Source organism: Ovis canadensis, chromosome 24, assembly GCF_042477335.2.
Source record: "Ovis canadensis isolate MfBH-ARS-UI-01 breed Bighorn chromosome 24, ARS-UI_OviCan_v2, whole genome shotgun sequence".
Taxonomy (NCBI): Eukaryota; Metazoa; Chordata; class Mammalia; order Artiodactyla; family Bovidae; genus Ovis; species Ovis canadensis.
Genome location: NC_091268.1, coordinates 13,892,090 through 13,913,904, shown reverse-complemented (window position 1 = coordinate 13,913,904; position 21,815 = coordinate 13,892,090). Strand labels below are relative to the sequence as shown.

At 37.6% G+C, this 21,815-nt stretch overlaps 2 pseudogenes; both read left to right on the top strand.

Moving 5' to 3' along the window:
- The first annotated feature begins 1,614 nt into the window (after window positions 1-1,614).
- On the top strand, window positions 1,615-7,220 carry LOC138429702 (olfactory receptor 4A47-like; annotated as a pseudogene).
- A 13,317-nt stretch (window positions 7,221-20,537) lies between these two features.
- Window positions 20,538-21,457, top strand: LOC138429701 (olfactory receptor 4A47-like; annotated as a pseudogene).
- Window positions 21,458-21,815: the final 358 nt, after the last annotated feature.

Genomic DNA, 21,815 nt, shown 5'->3' with positions numbered 1-21,815 from the left:
CTAATTTTCTTGAAGAGATCTCTAGTCTTTCCCATTCTGTTCTTTTCCTCTATTTCTTTGCATTGACCGCTGAAGAAGGCTTTGTTATCTCTCCTTGCTATTCTTTGGATCTCTGCATTCAAATGGGTATGTCTTTCCTTTTCTCCTTTGCTTTTCGCTTCTCTTTTTTCACAGCTATTTGTAAGGCCTTCTCAGACAGCCATTTTGCTTTTTTGCATTTCTTTTTCTTGGGCTGTCTTGATCCCTGTCTCCTGTACAATGTCACAAACCTCCATCCATAGTTCTTCAGGCACTCTGTCAATCAGCTCTAATCCCTTGAATCTGTTTGTCACTTCCACTGTGTAATCATAAGGGATTTGACATATGTCATACCTGAATGGTCTAGTCGCTTTCCCTACTTTTCTCAATTTCAGTCTGAATTTGCCAATAAGGATGAACCACAGTCAGCTCCTGGTCTTGTTTTTGCAGACTGTATAGAGTTTCTCCATCTTTGACTGCAAAGAATATAATCAATCTGATTTCATATTGACCATCTGGTGATATCCACGTGTAGAGTCTTCTCTTGTGTTGTTTGAACAGCGTGGTTGCTGTGACCAGTGCATTCTTTTGGCAAAGCTCCATTAGCCTTTTCCCTGCTTCATTCTGTAATCTAAGGCCAAATTTACCTTATACTCCAGGTGTTTCTTGACTTCCTACTTTTGCATTCCAGTGCCCTATATGAAAATGACATCTTTTGGGGGGTGTTAGTTCTAGAAGGTTAGTTCTCTAGGTCTTCATACAACCACTTAATTTCAGCTTCTTCAGCATTGCTCATCACGGTATAGACTTGGATTACCATGATGTTGAATGGTTTGCCATGGAAACAAACAGAGATCATTCTGTCTTTTTTGAGATTGCATCCAAGTATTGCATTTGGACTCTTTTGTTGATTATAATGGCTACTCCATTTCTTCTAAGGGATTCTTGCCACAGTAGTAGATACAATAGTCATCTGAATTAAATTCACCTATTCCAGTCCATTTTACTTAACTGATTCCTAAATTTTCGACATTCACTCTTGCCATCTCCTGCTTGACGACTTTCAATTTGCCCTGATTCATGGACCTAACATTCCAGGATCCTATGCAATATTGCTCTTTACAGCATCAGACTTTGCTTCCATCACCAGTCTCATTCACAAGTGGATGTTGTTTTTGCTTTGGCTTCATTTCTTCATTCTTTCTGGAGTTATTTCCCCACTGATCTCCAGTAGCATATTGGGCACCTACCACCCTGGGGAGTTCATCTTTCACTGTTCTATCTTTTTGCCTTTTCATACTGTTCATGGGGTTCTCAAGGTGAGAATACTGAAGTGGTTTTCCATTCCCTTCTCCAGTGGCCCACATTTTGTCAGAACTCTCCACCATGACCCATCTGTCTTGGGTGGCCCTACATGGCATGGCTCACAGTTTCACTAAATTAGACAAGGCTATGGTCCATGTTATCAGATTGGTTTGTTTTCTTTGACTGTGATTTTCATTCTCTCAGGCCTCTGATGAAGAAGGATAAGAGGCTTATGGAAGCTTCCTGATGGGAGAGACTGACTGAGGGAGAAATGATCTTGTTCTGATTGGCATGGCCATGCTCAGTAAGTCTTTAATCCAATTTTCTGTTGATGCGTGGATTGATTTTAGAGGAGTTGATATCTTTAGAGTACAAAACTGTGACACAGATATGAAAAGATGTCTTCAGTTAAAAGTCACCTTTTGTAAATTTGTGTAGAGCTTACAGTTCCTGCTGTGTTTCTGTCCCTTGTGGACATCTGCTGTTCTTCATCTGTAACACCTGAAATACCAACTGTCACTTGCTGTAAGAAAGCAATCATCTCTTCCAGGAAGTCCGGGACTCATGTCTTTGCTGAGCATCTTTTGCTGCTGAGATCTTCCTGCCCATAGTGGTTGCCAATGAGCATTATGTGGCCATCTGCAAAACTTTGAACTGTGAAACCATCATGAGTGAAAGGAATGTGGCTATCTCATTCAAGTAATAGGAGCTGGAGGGTTGTATTTGCAACCACACAGATCTTCATAGTGTGGCTGCCTGTCTGTGGTTCAATGTCATGGACCATTCTTGTGTGCCTTGAACCCTTTACTGAAACTTGTCTGAATGGAATTCACATCCTTGGTCTCTGTTGCTGTCAACCATTGGTTCATTTACCCATTAAAATATTTTCACCTGTTGGTCTCCTATGTGGTCATCTTGTCCACCCTAGAGACATAGCTTGGAGGGTAGATGCAAAGTTCTCTCCACCTATGTCTCTCACATCACTGCGGTCATCTTAGTTTTTGTGCCCTGCTTATTTGTGTATTTGTACCCAAAGTTTGGGTACATTTTATGTCATGATAAGGCATTTGTTAAACTTCTTAAACTTCACATTTAGAAATTTTGACGTGAAAGTGCTATGAGTAAGTTCTAGGATGAAAAAGTGATTTTGGGAAATAATCATAACAAAAAAAAAACTGAGTTTGTCTTTAAAATGGAAAAGCGAAAATACAATTTTTATTTTCTTTTTAATTAATTAATTTATTTTAATTGATAGCTAATTACTTTACAATATTGTGGTGGTTTTTGCCATACATTGATATGAATCAGCCATGGGTGTACATGTGTTCTCCATCCTGAACCTCCCTCCCACGTCCCTCCCCATCCCATCCCTCAGGGTTCTCCCAGTGCACTGGCCCCAAGTGCCCTGTCTCATTCATCAAACCTGTACCGATGACCTATTTAACATATGATAATATGCATGTTTCAGTGCTGGTCTCTCAAATCATTCCACCCTCACCTTCTCTCACAGAGTCCAAAAATCTGTTCTTTATATCTGTGTCTCTTTTGCTGTCTCGCATATAGAGTCATATTTATCATCTTTCTAAATACCATATATATATGTGTAATATACTGTGTTGGTGTTTTTCTTTCTAACTTACTTCACTCTGCATAATAGGCTCCAGTTTCATCCATCTCATTAGAACTGATTCAAATGCATTCTTTTTAATAGCTGAGTAACACTCCATTGTGCATATGTACCGCAGCTTTCTTATCCATTTGTCTGCTGGTGGACATCTAGGCTGCTTCTATATCCTAGCTATTGTAAACAGTGCTGCAGTGAACATTGGGGTACATGCATCTCTTTCAATTCTGGTTTCCTCAGTGTGTGTGCCCAGCAGTGGGATTGCTGGGCCATGTGGCAGTTCTATTTCCAGTTTTTTAAAGGAATCTCCACACTGTTCTCCATAGTGGCTGTACTGGTTTGTATTCCCACCAACAGTGTAAGAAGATTTTCTTTTCTCCCTTTTCTCCTCTCCAGCATTTACTGTTCGTAGACTTTTTGATAGCAGCCATTCTGACCTGGATTAGATGGTACCTCATTGTGGTTTTGATTTGCATTTCTCTAATAATGAATGATGTTGAGCATCTTTTCATATGTTTGTTACCTATCTGTATGTCTTCTTTGGAGAAGTTTCTGTTCAATTTTTTGGCCCATTTTTTGATTGGGTTGTTAATTTTTTTGGTATTGAGCTGCATGAACTGCCTATATATTCTTGAGATTACTTTTTTTGTAAGTTGCTTCCTTTGCTATTATTTTCTCCTATTCTGAAGGGTGTCTTTTCACCTTGTTTATGGTTCCCTTTTTTGTGCAAAAGCTTTTAAGTTTAATTAGGTCCTATTTATTTATTTTTGCTTTTATTTCCATAAGTCTAGGAGGTGGGTCATAGAGGACCCTGCTGTGATTTATGTCAGAGAGTATTTTGCCTATGTTCTCTTCTAGGAGTTTCATAGTTTCTGGTCTTACATTTAGATCGTTAATCCATTTTGAATTTATTTTTGTATATGGTGTTAGAAAGTGTTCTAGTTTCATTATTTTACAAGTGGTTGACCTGTTTTCACAGCACCACTTGTTAAAGTGATTGTCCTTTCTAAATTGTATATTCTTGCCTCCTTTGTCAAAAATAAGTTTTACATAGGTGTGTGGATTTATCTCTGGGCTTCCTATTTTGTTCACTGATCTATATTTGTGTCAGTACCATACTTTCTTGATGACTGCAGCTTTGTAGTATAGTCTGAAGTTAAGCAGGTTGATTCCTCCATTTCCAATCTTCTTTCCCAAGATTGCTTTCAAGTTTAAAAAAAAATCAGCTAAAACAATTCTGGAAATTCTCTGATTCCATTTTGATGGATATATCCCTATACTATAGCTCTTAAGCTCTGTGATTATCCTTATAACTTAATACATGGATCTGTAATTATCTGTTCCCTAGTCCTAGTCATGAGGGCAAGTAACTCTACTTTATTTAACTTGGCAATTACAAAGTCAAAAACACATTGGACATGAAAATTTTCTCTACATACATTCTTTTAATTGAATTTATAACAAAAGATGAAAATTATAATTCATTTAAAAGTTTTCCCAAAGTTTTGTAGGTACACTGCTTCTAACATGTGAAGATAGCACCTGTGCAGACTAAAAGGAACCAAGGAACAAGTAACTTATTTCATCCTCTTGGGCGTCACACATAATCCAAAGGAGCAGAAAGTCCTTTTTGTTATTTTCTTATTCTTCTATGTTTTGATTGTAGTGGGAAATCTGCTTATTGTTGTGACTGTAGCTGTCAGTAAGACCCTGAACTCACCAATGCACTTTTTCTTGCTAGTTTATCATTTATAAATTTAGTTTATTCCTCTTCTGCTTCCCCCAGATTGATTTCAGACTTGTTCTTTGGAGAAAACACCATATCCTTTGAATCCTGTATGACCCAACTGTTTACAGAGCAATTTTTTGGTGGATCTGAGATACCTCTTCTGTTGGTGATGGCCTATGACCTCTATGTGGCCATCTGTAAGCCCTTGCATTATTGGTGATCATGAGGAAAAGGATATGCGTTATACTGCTGCTAGTATCCTGTGTTGGAAGTTTTCAGCAGTCAATTATTCAAGTTAGCACTGCTTATGGGCTCCCTTTTTGTGGTCCCAATATCACTGATCACTTTATGTGTGACATGTTCCCCTTATTGAAACTTATCTGTGCTGACACATTTGTCATTGGCATCTTCATTGTGGCCAATGGGGGACTGACCTGCACTCTTGTTTTTCTGCTTTTACTCATATCGTATGGAGTCATCCTGCACTCTCTGAAGACCTGAGTCAGGAAGGGAGGGAGAAAGCCCTCCGGACCTGTGGTTCCCACATCACTGTGGTTGTCTGCTTCATTGTTCCCTGTATTTTCATGTATGCAAGACCTTCTAAGATCTTCCCCATTGACAAATCATTGAGAATGTTTTATATAGTCATAAGTCCCATGACAAACCCATTAATCTACAGTCTAAGAAGTTCTGAGATCATGAATGCTATAAAGAAGTTCTGGATGGAAAAAGTGAGATCAAGCTGTAACTAAGTGCATTATGCATTACAGAGAGAGTAGTTTAACACTAGGAATTTAGTTCAAATATCAAAGTCTATTATTCTGATGTAACCTCTCCTTTTCTCTGAATAATTTATTATAAATTTTATTAAAGAATAAAATTTATGTTTATGTTATTAATGGTAGTTTCCCTCCTTGAATGTAAACATTAATGTCTAGTTCATCACTGCAACTGGAAAGGTGAAATTCATTTAAAATAGTCAGTAAGTAATATGCAATGCATTTGTCAGTATTACAAAAATAATTAACTATTTTTTTTGAAGAAAAATGTTCAAATGTGTCAGTTTAATAAATTTCTGCAAATTGAACACACCTCTATTACTAGCAGCTGGCACTCAGATGAAGCAATAGAACATTATTGTGCATGCTACTTTAAATGAAACGTGAAAATTAATTTTACTTGAATTTTGAGTAGTGAGATGACACTGAAATACTGAACTATTATGCATTACTTTATTACTTCTCATTTCTTGTAACTAGATTCTTATTTTTTATAGTCACTTTTAATTTTACTAATTAAAATATTTAATACTATATTCTATCCTCTTTTTTCACTTTATTTGTTACATATGAAAATTTACTGTAACATTTTCCTTTGCATAGAAAATTGAAAAGTATGATGGACAATAATAAATGTTAAAAAATAGAATCCCTACAAAATAGAATCATATAAAATATACCTCCTGTTCACCCAACATCAGAGTTTCCCAGTTTTTCCAGATGCAGTCACTATACTGTTTTTGCTGCTGCTGCTGCTGCGTCGCTTCAGTCGTGTCCGATTCTGTGCAACCCCATAGATGGCAGTCCACGAGGCTCCTCTGTTTCTAAGATTCCTCAAATAATAATTTTTGCAAAAAAAGCATATTTTCATGTGTGTTTGCCTATATGTCTCTGTTAATAAATTTTGCTTTTTTCAACTCAGTTTTCTGAAGATCTTTCCATACAGTCTTCACAGATCTAACTCATTATAGTTCCTGCCAGGTTCCAGCCCTGGTGGATCCAGGGAATTCGAAGTGGGGACAGAGTCAGCATCTGAGGAATTAATTGCTTAATTAAAGATATGGAGGGAGATTAGAAAGAAATAGTGTAGTAGGAAAATAAGTGGAGTAAAGAGGCTGAATAACTTGGTTTATGTGGAAAACCAATAAAGTTCCAAGACAAGGAAATTGCACCATCTACGTAGGCCACTGGCACCCACTTGAATAGCGGAGGGTGCCCCACCTTGGGCTCTCTCTCATGTGGGCCTTAGAAGCCAGGGCAAATAAGTAGACACGATGAGCCTCCACGCTCCAGATGGGAATTCAGCCAGAAAAGGGAGAAAAGAATGACATGGGGGAGCTAAGCATTGGTGCCAGACCCACAACTTTATTTTCAAAAGCAGCTTATATATGCCAAGTTGTACATAAAGAAATAATGGAATATGCAGAGTTATGCAGGGGCAGCAGTCCTGACCCTTATTGAAACCAGGCTTTCCTCTTGTATACCTTTCCGTATACAAAAGGTCCCAGGTGGTTTTACATAGTCTTCTGGCCAGGGGTCCTGTTAAAATTTTTATGGCTCTTCCGTCCAGGATCCAAATTGGCGAATCTGTATCCTGTGGAAAAAATACAAGCACATCCTCGACCGCCAGTTAATAATGGGTTGGGACCTTTCCATTGTCTGGAGAGGAGGTCCTTCCACTTTACCAATGGCTTTGCATTTTGTTGTTCCAGATGAATCAGCATTTAGGTTATTTATTACAAAGAGAGCATGTTATAAAATCTGATGGGGAGAACTATACTTAAACGCTCCCCCCCTTTTTTTTTATTTTGAGTTAACAAAGCATGTGAGGGTAAATGATGCAAAATTTGGCCACAATAGTTTCCTATGGCAATCTGCCAATCTTCATCAAACATTAAATGAGCATCAACCTGCTCCTTATTATATGGAATTACAATTTTTGATGACTCTTTACCAAATAATTCAATACTCCGCTTTCTTCTCTTTAATATCAAAGTAGATATCAGCCCTGGACAAGAAGCCACTGCTTTTGTAGCTTGAGTGAGAAGATGGACCCACTCTAGGGGGCTGCTTTGCTATAAAACTAGTTTGTTTTTTTTTTTTTTTTTTGGTCTGGCTACCCCAATTACACCTACGCGGGTTTTATGGCAAAGGAGTTGTCAAGCAGTTATCAATTTAATTTTTAAAACTTTTAAAATTTGTGTTTTAATAACATGAATTTAGGGATATGTTAATTTAGGTCTAATGTTTAGTTTAGGTCTCTGTATAAATTTAAATAATAAATGTATAACCTCCTTATCTCATTTAGGTATACAGATATACCTAAATAATGTATTTATATATGTATTTATATACAGCAATAAGTATAAATTTATTGACATATAATATATATAAATCAATATACTTGAATTAATCTTTATAAATAATATATTAATTAATATTATTGCAGCAATACAACATGCACACAACTAATACCAACCAACACAAACCAATGTACTATGATAATATATGTCACACATACACAATATAATTATACAGTATATATAATATACATACCATCACAGCACACCAATCTATACCAATTAATAGCCACATACATACTATATTACCACAATATATAGATTATATATATAATATAATTATATGGTATATATTCAATATGTATACATATAGTATACATATTAATTTATATGCGTTAATAAAGTATAAATAGAATTAGGTATACCTTTATTATATTTTATTTATATCCATACCTAATTAGGCAAACTGTAATTAGGCAAATATATTTATATTTAAATATATTATGTATTTATAACAATATATAAAGTATTGTTAATTGTACTGCCTGTTGATTACTAAGAATTTGAGAAAACCCTTCTCCGAGCAACTCCTATTTGAGACTGCACCTCCCTCCCCCATAGGGTAAAGGGGAACGTAGGAAGTACATAGGGTTGGAAAGTCCCACAGGTGTCCTCAAACTGCCAATTTAATATTTTTGTGCTTTTAACTACTGTGGGGGGTTGATAAACATTTATGGTATATGAAAATCTGATTAAAGAAACTTTCATTTGTCTACTTTTATTGGTATTCAATAAACATAATTTAATTTGAGTATCACCTATGTTTAAATGATTTGCAGTCCTTTTTCACGAACTGCCTATTTTGAATTTTTTGTGTGTATTTGATTGCAACTTTTCCATACTGATTTTATGACTGAATTATACACTAGTTATCCAATTTAACCTGTGTTTGGTTATTATTTTTTCTGCTTGTAATTTCTTTTTAAAATTTTTTTAATACTGTGCAGAATATTTCTGGGGCTGCATAAATATTTTATATTTACATAATTGATTCTATTAATTTTTTTGCCTCTATGTCTTGAATTTGTCTATCTCGTTGTTACCAAAATATTCTTCACAGTTTTCAACATTTAATTTTTTAAGTCTTTCTGTTGTTTTACATTTTATGTTTACATTTTCCTTTGATATAAGAAGATAAGTAGGGGTTACATTTTACTTATTTTTCTAGATTGTCATTATTATAGATGCATAATTATTTTTCCCCATGGCTTTGATATCCTAACTTTGTATTACGAAATATGGCATGTGTTTGCATCAAATTCATTCCTTCTCTAGCTTCCATTTATATCTTTATTCCTGTGCCATTTAACACACAATTTAATTGTGTGCATTTGATTTAGGATATATTTTATTATCTAAAAATCTAGGACTGCTTCATTGCTATTTTTTTTAAATCAGGACTATGTCTATTTTTTCATATTTGTATTTTTTTTCCTTTTTTTTTTTTTTTTTTTTACTTTACAATAGTGTATTGGTTTTGGATACATCAACATGAATCCGCCACAGGTATACACGTGTTCCCCTTCCTGAACCCCCCTCCTTTCTCCCTCCCCATACGACCCCTCTGGGTCGTCTCAGTGCACCAGGCCCAAACATCCAGTATCATGCATTGAACCTGGAACTGGCGATTCGTTTCAAATATGATATTATACATGTTTCAGTGCCTTTCTCCCAAATCATCCCACACTCTCCCTCTCCCACAGAGTCCAAAAGACTGTTCTATACATCTATGTTTCTTTTGCTGTCTCGCATACAGGGTTATCGTCACCAACTTTCTAAATTTCATATATATGTGTTAGTATACTGTATTGTTGTTTTTCTTTCCGGCTTACTTCACTCTGTATAATAGGCTCCAGTTTCATTCACCTCATTAGAACTGATTCAAATGTATTCTTTTTAATGGCTGCGTAATACTCCATTGCGTATATGTACCACAGCTTTCTTATCCATTCATCTGCTTATGGACATCTGTATTTTAAGATTAAATTTCAATAAGCTAGCCTGGTAAAAACTACATTGAGTTAGTATTTTGAGTAAAATTTGATTGAGAAAGCATCTGCTTTCAGAGAATTGAGAATTCCTATCCACAAGCCAAATGGTATCAGATCCATCAGAGAAAGGTTGGAATGAAGATTTATGCCACCTGTTTGTGGTCATATTGCATACACCTTATTCAAGAATATGTGAATTCAAAAATCTCCAGATTTGAAAAATATTTACATCTGGTAATTGGGTGAGGGAACATGATTTTCCTGAGTTGAATTTTCAGGTGGTTCTGTTCAGGCCTCTGTTCACCAGACCTAGATTATTTTTTATCATTATCATTGTCATCTTAGTCTGCATGGGTTGCCATCACAAAATACTATAGACTGTGGAGCTTAAACAACAGATATTTATTTCCTAATAGTTCTGCAGGCTGATATCCAAGATCAAGGCAATTGCTAGGTTAGTCTCTGGTGAATCCTCTCTTTCTACCTTGCATTGGGCACCTTCTCATCCTGTCCTTGCATGGCCTTTCTTCTGTGCACTTGTGGAAGAGAAAGTTCTTTGTCCCCTCCACTTCTTATAAGGATGCCAGTTCTATCAGATTGGGACTGACCCTTATGATCTCAAGAAGTACAAGCTATTTCAGTTGCCATTTCAAGGTTTCCAAGCCTAGGTACTAGATGGAGGAGTGAATAATCTTTTAGATGACCTCAGTCTGATAATTTCTAACTTCCATCTTGAGAGAGGTGGAGCCAGAAGTATTCAGCTGAATGGATCAAATTCTTGACCCACTGAAATAATCTGATATAATAAAGTGAATGTTAGTGTTTCAAGTAGTTTTATTTTTTTCAGATATCACAATAGTATCTGAAACACTTTAGTAATTTAGACACTATGCTATTGGCTCATGGATATGTGCACTGACTGAACAAAAGAGAAAGCTAAGAAACAGAATGATAAATATACAGATTTTTCTATCTGGAAGTAATGGTGTTTCAGGGGATGGGAGAAAATGGTTATTTACTATATGTACTGGGAAAATTTATTTTTAAAAAAAAAATCATGCTTTATTTATTTATTTTTATTGGCTGTGCCACAAGGCACAGCCTTGTGAGGTGAGGTTAGTTCCTCACCCAGGTTTTGAACCTGTACCCTTGCATTGGAAGCACAGAGTCTTAACCACTACACTGCCAGGGAAGTCCCTATTTATCCTTATGATAGGAAAGTGTGTTTTCACTTCACATTATACTTTGAATAGTTTAGTCTATATGGGTTATAAATGTAAATGTGAAATAAATAACTTTAAAATGCTTAAAGATAATTATCTTTATAAACTTGGGGCAGGGAAGGACTTTGAGAACTAAAAGGCAGAGAACTTTCATCCTGAATCTAGTTTCCATATTCCTACATACTAGAATAGGTGGTTAATCCTTGATTCCAACCATGTTCATTGCAGTATCCAGGTGTGAATTCCCCCTAATTCATAATTTGGAAGTGTGTAGTACAGTGAATTAAATATTTCCCTTTCAGATCCTTCATAGAAATGTTGGAATGAAGACTTATATCACCTATGTGTGGTCATATTGCAAGCATCTTATTCCATAATACCAGAAGATTCATTCATTCAAAAATCTCTGGATTTTGGGGAAAAAAAATGTGTGTGTATACTCAGTCCTGTCTAGCTCTCTGCAGCCCCATGGACTGTAGCTGCTCTGTGCACGAAATTTCCAGGCAAGAATACTGGAACAAGTTGCCATTTCCTATTCCAGGGAATCTATCTTCCTCAGCAATCAACTCATCATCTCTTGTGTCTCCTGCATTGGCAGATGGATTCTTTACCATTGCACCAACTGAAGGGTCCAAAAATCTTTACACCAGGTAATTATATGTGTGATGTGCTTAGTCACTCAATCGTGTCTGACTCTTTGCGACCCCATGGACTGTAGCCTGGTAGGCTCCTCTGTCCATGGGATGCTTCAGGCAAGAATATTTGATTGGATTACCATGCCCTCTTCCAGGGGATCTTCCCAACCAGGGATCAAACCCAGGTCTCCTGCAGTGCAGGCGGATTCTTTACCATCAGAGTCACCAGGGAAACCTGGTAATTAGATAAGGGGCCATGATTTTCCTGAACCAAATTCTGGTGCTTCAATTCAGGCCTCTGTTCACCAAATCCAGATTACTCTTTTTTTATCATCATCATTGTCACCTTAGTCTACCTGAGCTCTTTTCAAAATACTGTTTATCCTCTGGAGGCTAGAGCCTGTGTGATTTGCATGTGTGTTCTTTGACGCTGGAGTCTGCTTCTTGCAGGACTCTTGGCTGCAGAGCTTGTAGTGAGGCTCAGACTCCTGATTTCTTGAGGAGAAACTACAACTGTTATTGCCATCCTGTGTGGTTCACCCACTTGGGGGCATGGTCTTGACTATATTGTGTCTTCAGTCTTCCTACCTGTTTGCTGTGGTTTCTTCTTTATATCATATCTTTTGCTGTAGGGGATTATCCTGCTAGTCTTCACATTGTTCTCTTCAGTAATTGTTCTATATTATTATTATGTGTGTGTGCTCGTCATATCTGACTCTTTGTGACCCCATGGACTATAGCCCCCCAGGCTCCTCTGTCCATGGGATTTTCCAGGTAAGAATACTGGAGCAAGTTGCCATTTCCTACTCTAGGGATCTCCTTGACTCAGGCATAGAACCTGCATCTCTTGTGTTTCCTGCGTTAGCCACTTGAAAAGTGGTATCCCCATGGAAGGAAGTGATCTCAGGGTTTTCCTACCCTGCATGTTGGCTACTCTCTCCTATATGCCAGTCTTTATGCCAAAGCCACACTGCTGTGATCACCATTGTTTTGTCATATGTTATAGAACCAGGAATAGGAAATCCGCCAATCTGTTCTTTTTTCAAGATTGTTCTGCTGATTTAGATTCCCTTGAGATTTCATATGAATTTTAGGATGAAGGTTTCTATTTGTACAAAAAATGTTGGGGGATTTATAATTTATAATATCCTTAATAAATTATTAGGGATTGCATTAAATCTATAGATTCACTTTAGGTAGCATTGACATCTTAATAATATTAAATAGTCCAGATCATCAGTCCAGAAAATAAATGTTTTTCATTTATTTGTGTCTTCTGTAATATCTTTCAGCAACATATTTTATCTTTGGGTTGTTCATTAATAGTATAGAAATTCAACATTCATTCATAATAAAAAGTGCTCTCAAGAAACTGGGTATAGAAACAGTGTACCTCACTCAACATGATAAAAACTGTATAGAACAGTACCATAGCTCACATTAGACTCAGCATTGGAACACTGAAATCTTTCTTGTTAAAAATCAGGAGCAACATAAAAGTGCAACCACTTGCCACTTAAGGAAAACAAATATAAAGTACTGTAAAAGATTTCCTTTGAAATTTTTTTGTTTTCTACATATAGATCATATCATCTTCAAAGTGAAACAATTTTATAATTAATTATATTTTACTGTCTGTAACAGTGATTGCAATGGTAGCCACTCTCTGGTGTTTGAATCTCAACTTAAACACCACCTTTTGGAAATATTTACCCCAATTACATTATCATAGTGTTGAGAGGGTAACAGGCAGGAAGGCCAGAGGTCCCCAAGGGGCAAGAGGAAATAAACTGCAACTGGCAGATTTTCTTTTTCCCCTGCTACACAAAATTAAAGACACCTGTATCATACATAGAACCTGGACTGGCGATTCGTTTCAAATATGATATTATACATGGCTGGTGCACTGGGATGATCCAGAGGGATGGTATGGGGAGGGAGGAGGGAGGCGGTTTCAGGATGGGGAACACGTGTGCACCCATGAAGGATTTATGTTGATGTATGGCAAATCCAATATAATATTGTAAATTAATTAGCCTCCAAATAAAATAAATAAATTTATATTTAAAAACAAATAGACACCTGGTTCTTCCTTGAACTGCTGCTGCTACTGCTGCTAAGTCGCTTCAGTCGTGTCCAACTCTGTGCGACCCCATAGACGGCAGCCCACCAGGCTCCCCCGTCCCTGGGATTCTCCAGGCAAGAACACTGGAGTGGGGTGCCATTTCCTTCTACAATGCATGAAAGTGAAAACTGAAAGTGAAGTCACTCAGTTGGGCCCGACTCTTAGTGACCCATGGACTGAAGCCTACCAGGCTCCTCTGCCCATGGAATTTTCCAGGCAAAAGTACTGGAGCGGGGTGCCATTGCCTTCTCCCTGCCTTGAGCTAACCAATGTGTTTTTCTTTTTCTTTTTTTAATATGAATTTATTAACTGTGAACTCCCCTATGTTCAAGCTGGTTTTAGAAAAGGCAAAGGAACCAGAGATCAAATTGCCAACATCCGGTGGATCATGGAAAAAGCAAGAGAGTTCCAGAAAAAACATCTATTTCTGCTTTATTGAATATGCAAAAGCCTTTGACTGTGTGGATCACAATAAACAGTGGAAAATTCTGAAAGGATGGGAATACCAGACCACCTGATCTGCCTCTTGAGAAATCTGTATGCATGTCAGGAAGCAACAGTTAGAACTGGACATGGAACAATAAACTGGTTCCAAATAGGAAAAGGAGTACATCAGGGCTGTATATTGTCACCCTGCTTATTTAACTTTTATGCAGAGTACATCACGAGAAACGCTGGACTGGAAGAAACACAAGCTGGAATCAAGATTGCCGGGAGAAATATCAATAACCTCAGATATGCAGATGACACCACCCTTATGGCAGAAAGTGAAGAGGAACTGAAAAGCCAATGAAAGAGGAGAGTGAAAAAGTTGGCTTAAAGCTCAACACTCAGAAAACGAAGATCATGGCATCCGGTCCCATCACTTCATGGAAAATAGATGGAGAAACAGCAGAAACTGGGTCAGACTTTATTTTTTTGGACTCCAAAATCACTGCAGATGGTGACTGCAGCCATGAAATTAAAAGACACTTACTCCTTGGAAGAAAAGTTATGACCAACCTAGATAGTATATTCAAAAGCAGAGACATTACTTTGCCGACTAAGGTCTGTCTAGTTAAGGCTATGGTTTTTCCTGCGGTCATGTATGGATGTGAGAGTTGGACTGTGAAGATGGCTGAGTGCCAAAGAATTGATGCTTTTGAACTGTGGTGTTGGATAAGACTCTTGAGAGTCCCTTGGACTGCAAGGAGATCCAACCAGTGCATTCTGAAGGAGATCAGCCCTGGGATTTCTTTGGAAGGAATGATGCTAAAGTTGAAACTCCAATACTTTGGCCACCTCATGTGAAGAGTTGACTTATTGGAAAAGACTCTGATGCTGGAGGGATTGGGGGCAGGAGGAGAAGGGGACAACCGAGGATGAGATAGCTGGATGGCATCACAGACTCGATGGACGTGTCTGATGAACTCCAGGAGATGGTGATGGACAGGGAGGCCTGGCGTGCTGTGATTCATGGGGTGGCAAAGAGTCAGACACGACTGAGTGACTGAACTGAACTGACTGATTACATTATGTATGGTTTTGCCATACATCAACATGAATCCGCCACAGGTATACACGTGTTCCCCATCCTGAAACCCCCTCCCTCCTCCTGCCCCCCGCCCCCTGTACCATCCCTCTGGGTCATCTCAGTGCACCAGCCCCAAACATCCAATATCATGCATCGAATCTGGACTGGCGATTTGTTTGATATATGATATTATACATGTTTCAATGTCATTCTCCCAAATCATCCCACCCTTGCCCTCTCCCGCAGAGTCCAAAAGACTGTTCTATACATCTGTGTCTCTTTTGTTGTCTCCCATGTGTTAATGAAACTACGAATGTCCTTTGGAATTTGCCTTTCTTCAAAATGGTTCTGCCTAAGACTAACTTTTCTTTTCCCAAAACTTGGGCTGAAAATACTCAACAAACCAGTATTCCTGTCAATTGGTTTTTGGCCAGGGGAAACACACCTTGTACTATCCTATCTCAAAAGTGCATACTGTGGGAAAGGGGTCTAGTGAAACTCTCTCAGCCTTGAGGTGTCTCTCTTATCTGATGAATAGCTTTCTAATAGACATAAAACACCTTGCTGTAAACCAGCAAGGGGGCACTCTTTATTATACTTTAATAAAACTTTGTCACACAAAATCTCCAAGTAGTCAAGCCTCATTTCTGAAAAGAAAGTGAAGTCACTCAGTCGTGTCCGACTCTTTGTGACCCATGGACTGTAGCTCACCAGGCTCCTCTGTCCATGGGATTCTCCAGGCAAGAATACTGGAGTGGGTTGCCATTTCCTTCTCCAGGAGGAATCTTCCCGACCCAGGGATCAAACCCAGGTCTCCTGCATTGCAGGCAGATGCTTTAACCTCTGAGCCACCAGGGAAGCTCATTTCTGAACCCGGATTGAAATCCTCTCCTCCAGAGGCCATGAATCCTGGCATAACACCTGGTTCAAAGCAGCAACCTTTCAGTATAATTTTTTCCTTTTATTTCTGTCATAGTACCCTATTTGCTTTCTTATAAGCAGTGAATAAGGCAATTTGTACTTTATTAAATTTTCTCCTGTATTGTTTGACTCATAAGAATATGAGACCCATGCAGGAAGGAATTTTTACATGATTTCCACCCTGTTTTATTAATTGCTGTGTTCTCACTCAGAGTATAGTTCCTGGCTTTAAATAGGTAATTTTAAAAAATCAGATAAATAATTAGGTATTATATCTAAATTTTAGTGAGAAAATTATTATACACTTAACCTAAGCTCAAGGTAGAATAAATTTTGTATTAAATAAAAGGAAAGAAAAATTGCTGTTGCAGGCTGGGAAATGTGTGTCTAGTTAGTTTAACTGGAACAAAATGATTGAGCTGATTATTTTTTTTTCCCTCCTCATTACTAGCACTTTATTATTATTTTTTTAAAAATTTTAAAATCTTTAATTCTTACATGCGTTCCCAAACATGACCCCCCCTCCCACATCCCTCCCCACAACAACTCTCTGGGTCATCCCCATGCACCAGCCCCAAGCATGCTGCACCCTATGTTAGACATGGACTGGCGATTCAATTCTTACATGATAGTTTACATGTTAGAATTCCCATTCTCCCAAATCATCCAACCCTCTCCCTCTCCCTCTGAGTCCAAAAGTCCGTTATACACATCTGTGTCTTTTTTCCTGTCTTGCATACAGGGTCGTCATTGCCGTCTTCCTAAATTCCATATATATGTGTTAGTATACTGTATTGGTGTTTTTCTTTCTGGCTTACTTCACTCTGTATAATTGGCTCCAGTTTCATCCATCTCATCAGAACTGATTCAAATGAATTCTTTTTAACAGCTGAGTAATACTCCATTGTGTATATGTACCACAGCTTTCTCATCCATTCATCTGCTGATGGACATCTAGGTTGTTTCCATGTCCTGGCTATTATAAACAGTGCTGCGATGAACATTGGGGTACATGTGTCTCTTTCAGTTCTGGTTTCCTCGGCGGTTCCTCAAATGGGATCTAATTAAAATTAAAAGCTTCTGCACAACAAAGGAAAATATAAGCAAGGTGAAAAGACAGCCTTCTGAATGGGAGAAAATAATAGCAAATGAAGCAACTGACAAACAACTAATCTCAAAAATATACAAGCAACTTATGCAGCTCAACTACAGAAAAATAAACGACCCAATCAAAAAATGGGCCAAAGAACGAAATAGACATTTCTCCAAAGAAGACATACAGATGGCTAACAAACACATGAAAAGATGCTCAACATCACTCATTATTAGAGAAATGCAAATCAAAACCACAATGAGGTACCACTTCACACCAGTCAGAATGGCTGCGATCCAAAAATCTGCAAGCAATAAATGCTGGAGAGGGTGTGGAGAAAAGGGAACCCTCCTACACTGTTGGTGGGAATGCAAACTAGTACAGCCACTATGGAGAACAGTGTGGAGATTCCTTAAAAAATTGCAAATAGAACTACCTTATGACCCAGCAATCCCACTGCTGGGCATAAACACTGAGCTGATTATTTTTGACTCATAATAACATCATGATGGTTCTAAAATAATTTTTTTATCCATGTTACATTTTCAGACCCTAATTATGTGATTTGACCCAATAATATCTTCACATACAAACATACTTTTAAAACTTTGTCTAAAATCCCAGTGAATTTAATTAAGAAAGAATCAATCTTGGACACAGTCCAGCTCCAAAACTCAGTGATAAATGTGGTTAGAAGGGGCAAAATGTCCGTTGATCTTTACCCCTTTTGGGGAAAAGAAGTGACATTATTTTAAGAATTGATATAGAATTTTCAGGTGGTCCTTTGTTAGGCTGAAAACATTGAATTAAAAAAAGAAAAACAGTGCAAGAATGTTTCTCAAAATCTCAAGTCTGTTCTACACCATGGTATAATGAGAGGGACTAAACAACTAAATGGTATTTTTATACTTTGAAGTTGGTAGGAAAATAAATTACTAGAGACACATTTTCTTGGGAAAAAAATGAATGTTATCTTCCTTCACAACATAGGATTTGTTTATAATTTTAATCAATTGTCCTAACATGGTAAATATTTATTTTTGTGCATGCATGTGTCTATGTGTGTGCCCCATGAAATTTCTTTTAAATAATCTTTAGTGCAATTAAGACAATCTTCTGAATAACCAAAAAACTTCATGAAGAAAGTGGACAGACAGCTGAAAGAAATAAAATATATCCTGGAGTAATACTGCATCCTTTTGCCTTTATTGTTGTACTGAATGAATAAAGAATTTGAAATTTTTATGAGTAACTTAAGAAGTCTTCCTTCAGATTGTGACCAAGACTTCACAAGGTAAGACCAACAGTGAAGAGTGGGATCCAGGCTTCACAATTGTGTGACTTTTATTATGCAAGAAATTAAATTCTTTTGAAACAAGTCAAGCTTAAATTTAATTCTGGTTTTACCATTGAAAAATATGTGATCTTGGGATAATTAATTAGATGTTTTAAGCCTTCAGTTCAGTTTCGTTCAGTCCCTCAGTTGTGTCCGACTCTTTGCGACCCCATGAATCTCAACGTGCCAGGCCTCCCTGTCCATCACCAACTCCCGGAGCTTACTCAAACTCATGTCCATCGAGTCGGTGATGCCATCCAGCATCCTCTATCGTCCCCTTCTCCTCCTGCCCTCAATCCCTCCCAGTATCAGGGTTTTTTTCCAATGAGTCAACTCTTCGCATGAGGTGGCCAAAGTACTGGAGTTTCAGCTTTAGCATCAGTCCTTCCAATAAGCATCCAGGACTGATCTCCTTTAGAATGGACTGGTTGGATCTCCTTGCAGTCCAATGGACTCTCAAGAGTCTTCTCCAACACTACAGTTCAAAAGCATCAATTTTTCTGTGTTCAGCTTTCTTTACAGTCCAACTCTCACATCCATATATGACCATACAAACCTTGAAAGTGAAAGTGAAATCACTCAGTCGTGTCTGACTCTTTGTGACCCCATGGACTGTAGCCTACCAAGCTCCTCCATCCATGGGATTCTTCAGGCAAGAATACTAGAGTGGGTTGCCATTTCCTTCTCCAGGGGATCTTCCCAACCCAGGGGTAGAACCCGGGTTTCCCGCACTGGAGGAAGACGCTTTAACCTTTGAGCCACCAGGGAAGCCCATATACAAAGCTTAGTTTCCTCAACTATGAAATGAGGATTATAGTATTTACTGCAGAATTTAAGCGTGATGTATTAAACTGTGAGTGCATGATTGGAATCCACTACAGGAATTTTAAGAAGTGGAGTAAGATAATTAGAACAAGATTCAAAAACAGTCATACAAGCCACTTTAGGTCAACTAGTTGTTCCTGGCAGGAATAAAAGTAGAAAGACACAGCAGGAAGCTACTGAAGTTGGCCAGGAAGGAAATAAAACTTATTATGTTTTGAAAGTAGACACAACAGAATTTGTCAAGTGTGTCAATAAATAAAAGTAGAGCAATAAAGCAGTGAAGGAAATTCTAAAGTTTTTTTGTCTGAGCAATTACATGGAAGGTGGGTGCCATTTAATCAGACAGGGAACTCCTTTTATATTGTGGAAACTTTAAAATTTATTTTTATATGTATTAAATTGATATCTAGCTATAGATGTCCAAAATCGTATGTTGCCTATCAGGGTTAAAAATAAGTAAAGAGATAGGAGCTTGACACAAAATTAAAGTGCTTCAGCATTTATTGTGCAGGAAAAGGAGGAATATCCAGGTTAAAGTCCTAAGGATTCTCAATGTGATTTTAGACAGTTCAGGACAGTGACCTTCAAGTCATAGTTTGATCCACTTATACTGACTATGGAAATTAGCTTGATTGATATCAAGTGTTGCACCTTTGTGATGTCATGTATGATGTACATTTTTAAGGAATTTTCTTCTCATCTTCTCTTGCACTTTCACTTTTCTTTTAAAACTCAGTTAAAGCTTTCTCTCCTCTGAAACGTCTTTCTTTATTCTGGTTTGATTGATATGTCTTTACACTGAAACTTGGCTTTGTGTGAATACCCTTTGGGCCTGAAATTGTCTGAATCCTCATCATGTATCATATCATGGAGAGTAGGGAACTATGCCCCATTCAACTTGGTAATTAGAATATTTATGACACATTGCACACAAATACTCCACAATACTCTTTTAACTGAATAGATTAAAAAAGGTTGAGATCATAGAGCATTATGAAAGTTTTCCCCTTGTTTTGTATGTAAACTGCTAATATGTGAAGTCAGCTCCTGTACACACTAAATGGAACCAAGGAACAGTGTAACTTACTTTGTCCTCCCGGGCCTCACACAGAATCCAAAGGAGCAGAAAGTCCTTTTTGTTCTGTTCCTGTTCTTCTACATTTTGACTCTGGTGGGCAATCTGCTCATTTTTGTGACTATAACTGTCAGTAAGACCCTGAACTCGCCAATGTACTTTTTTCTTGCCTGTTTATCATTTATAGATCTAATTTATCCCTCTTCTATTACCCTGAGATTGATTTCAGATTTGTTCCTTGGGAAAAACACCATATCCTTTGAATCTTGCATAACCCAGCTATTTATAGAACATTTTTTTGGTGGTCCGAGATATCTATTCTGTTGGTGATGGACTATGACTGCTATGTGGCCATCTGCAAGAACTTGCATTATTTGGTGATCATGAGGCAGAGGGTGTGTGTTGTGCTGCTGATAGTGCCCTGTTTTGGAGGTTTTCTGCACTCATTTATTCAACTTAGCACTGTTTATGGGCTCCCATTCTGTGGCCCCAATGTCACTGATTACTTTACATGTGGCATGTACCCCTATTGAAACTTGTCTGTACTGACACCTGTCATCAGCGTCTCAGCGTTGGCTAATGGAGGACTGATGGGCATTATTTTATTTCTGCTCTTACTTGTCTCCTATGGAGTCATAATGCACTCTCTGAAGAATCTGAGTCAGGAAGGGAGGCAGAAAGCCCTCTAGACCTGTGGTTCCCACATTACTGTGGTTGTCTGCTTCTTTTTTCCCTGCATTTTCATGTATGAGAGACCTGCTAAAACCTCCCCCATTGACAAATCAATGAGCGTGTTTTATACAGTCATAAGCCCCATGCTGAACACATTAATTTACAGTCTAAGAAATTCTGAGGTGACCAATGCTATGAAGAAACTCTGGAGAAAATTATGTCTTATCAAGTAGCAAATAATTGCATTATTCATAGTGAAGAAAGTAATGTAGTTTTAGGGCCAGTCTCCTTGGAATGCAAAAGTTTTCATAAATCTGATGCAACCTTTCCATTTCTATAAATGATTTATGATGATTATAACTAAAAACAGAACTACATGTCTGTGTATTAATAATAGTTTCTCTGCTAAAATGTAACCTTTTAATGTCTGTTTTATTATTGCATCTAGAAAGCTGAAATGCAGTAGGGAATCAAAGATAATATTAGTCAATGAAATTTTTACAGTTGCACTAATTTTTACTTAATTTCTGATTTACTTTCAATATAATATCATTCTTAGTTTTATTTTAGTGATATTCTTTTATTGTATCT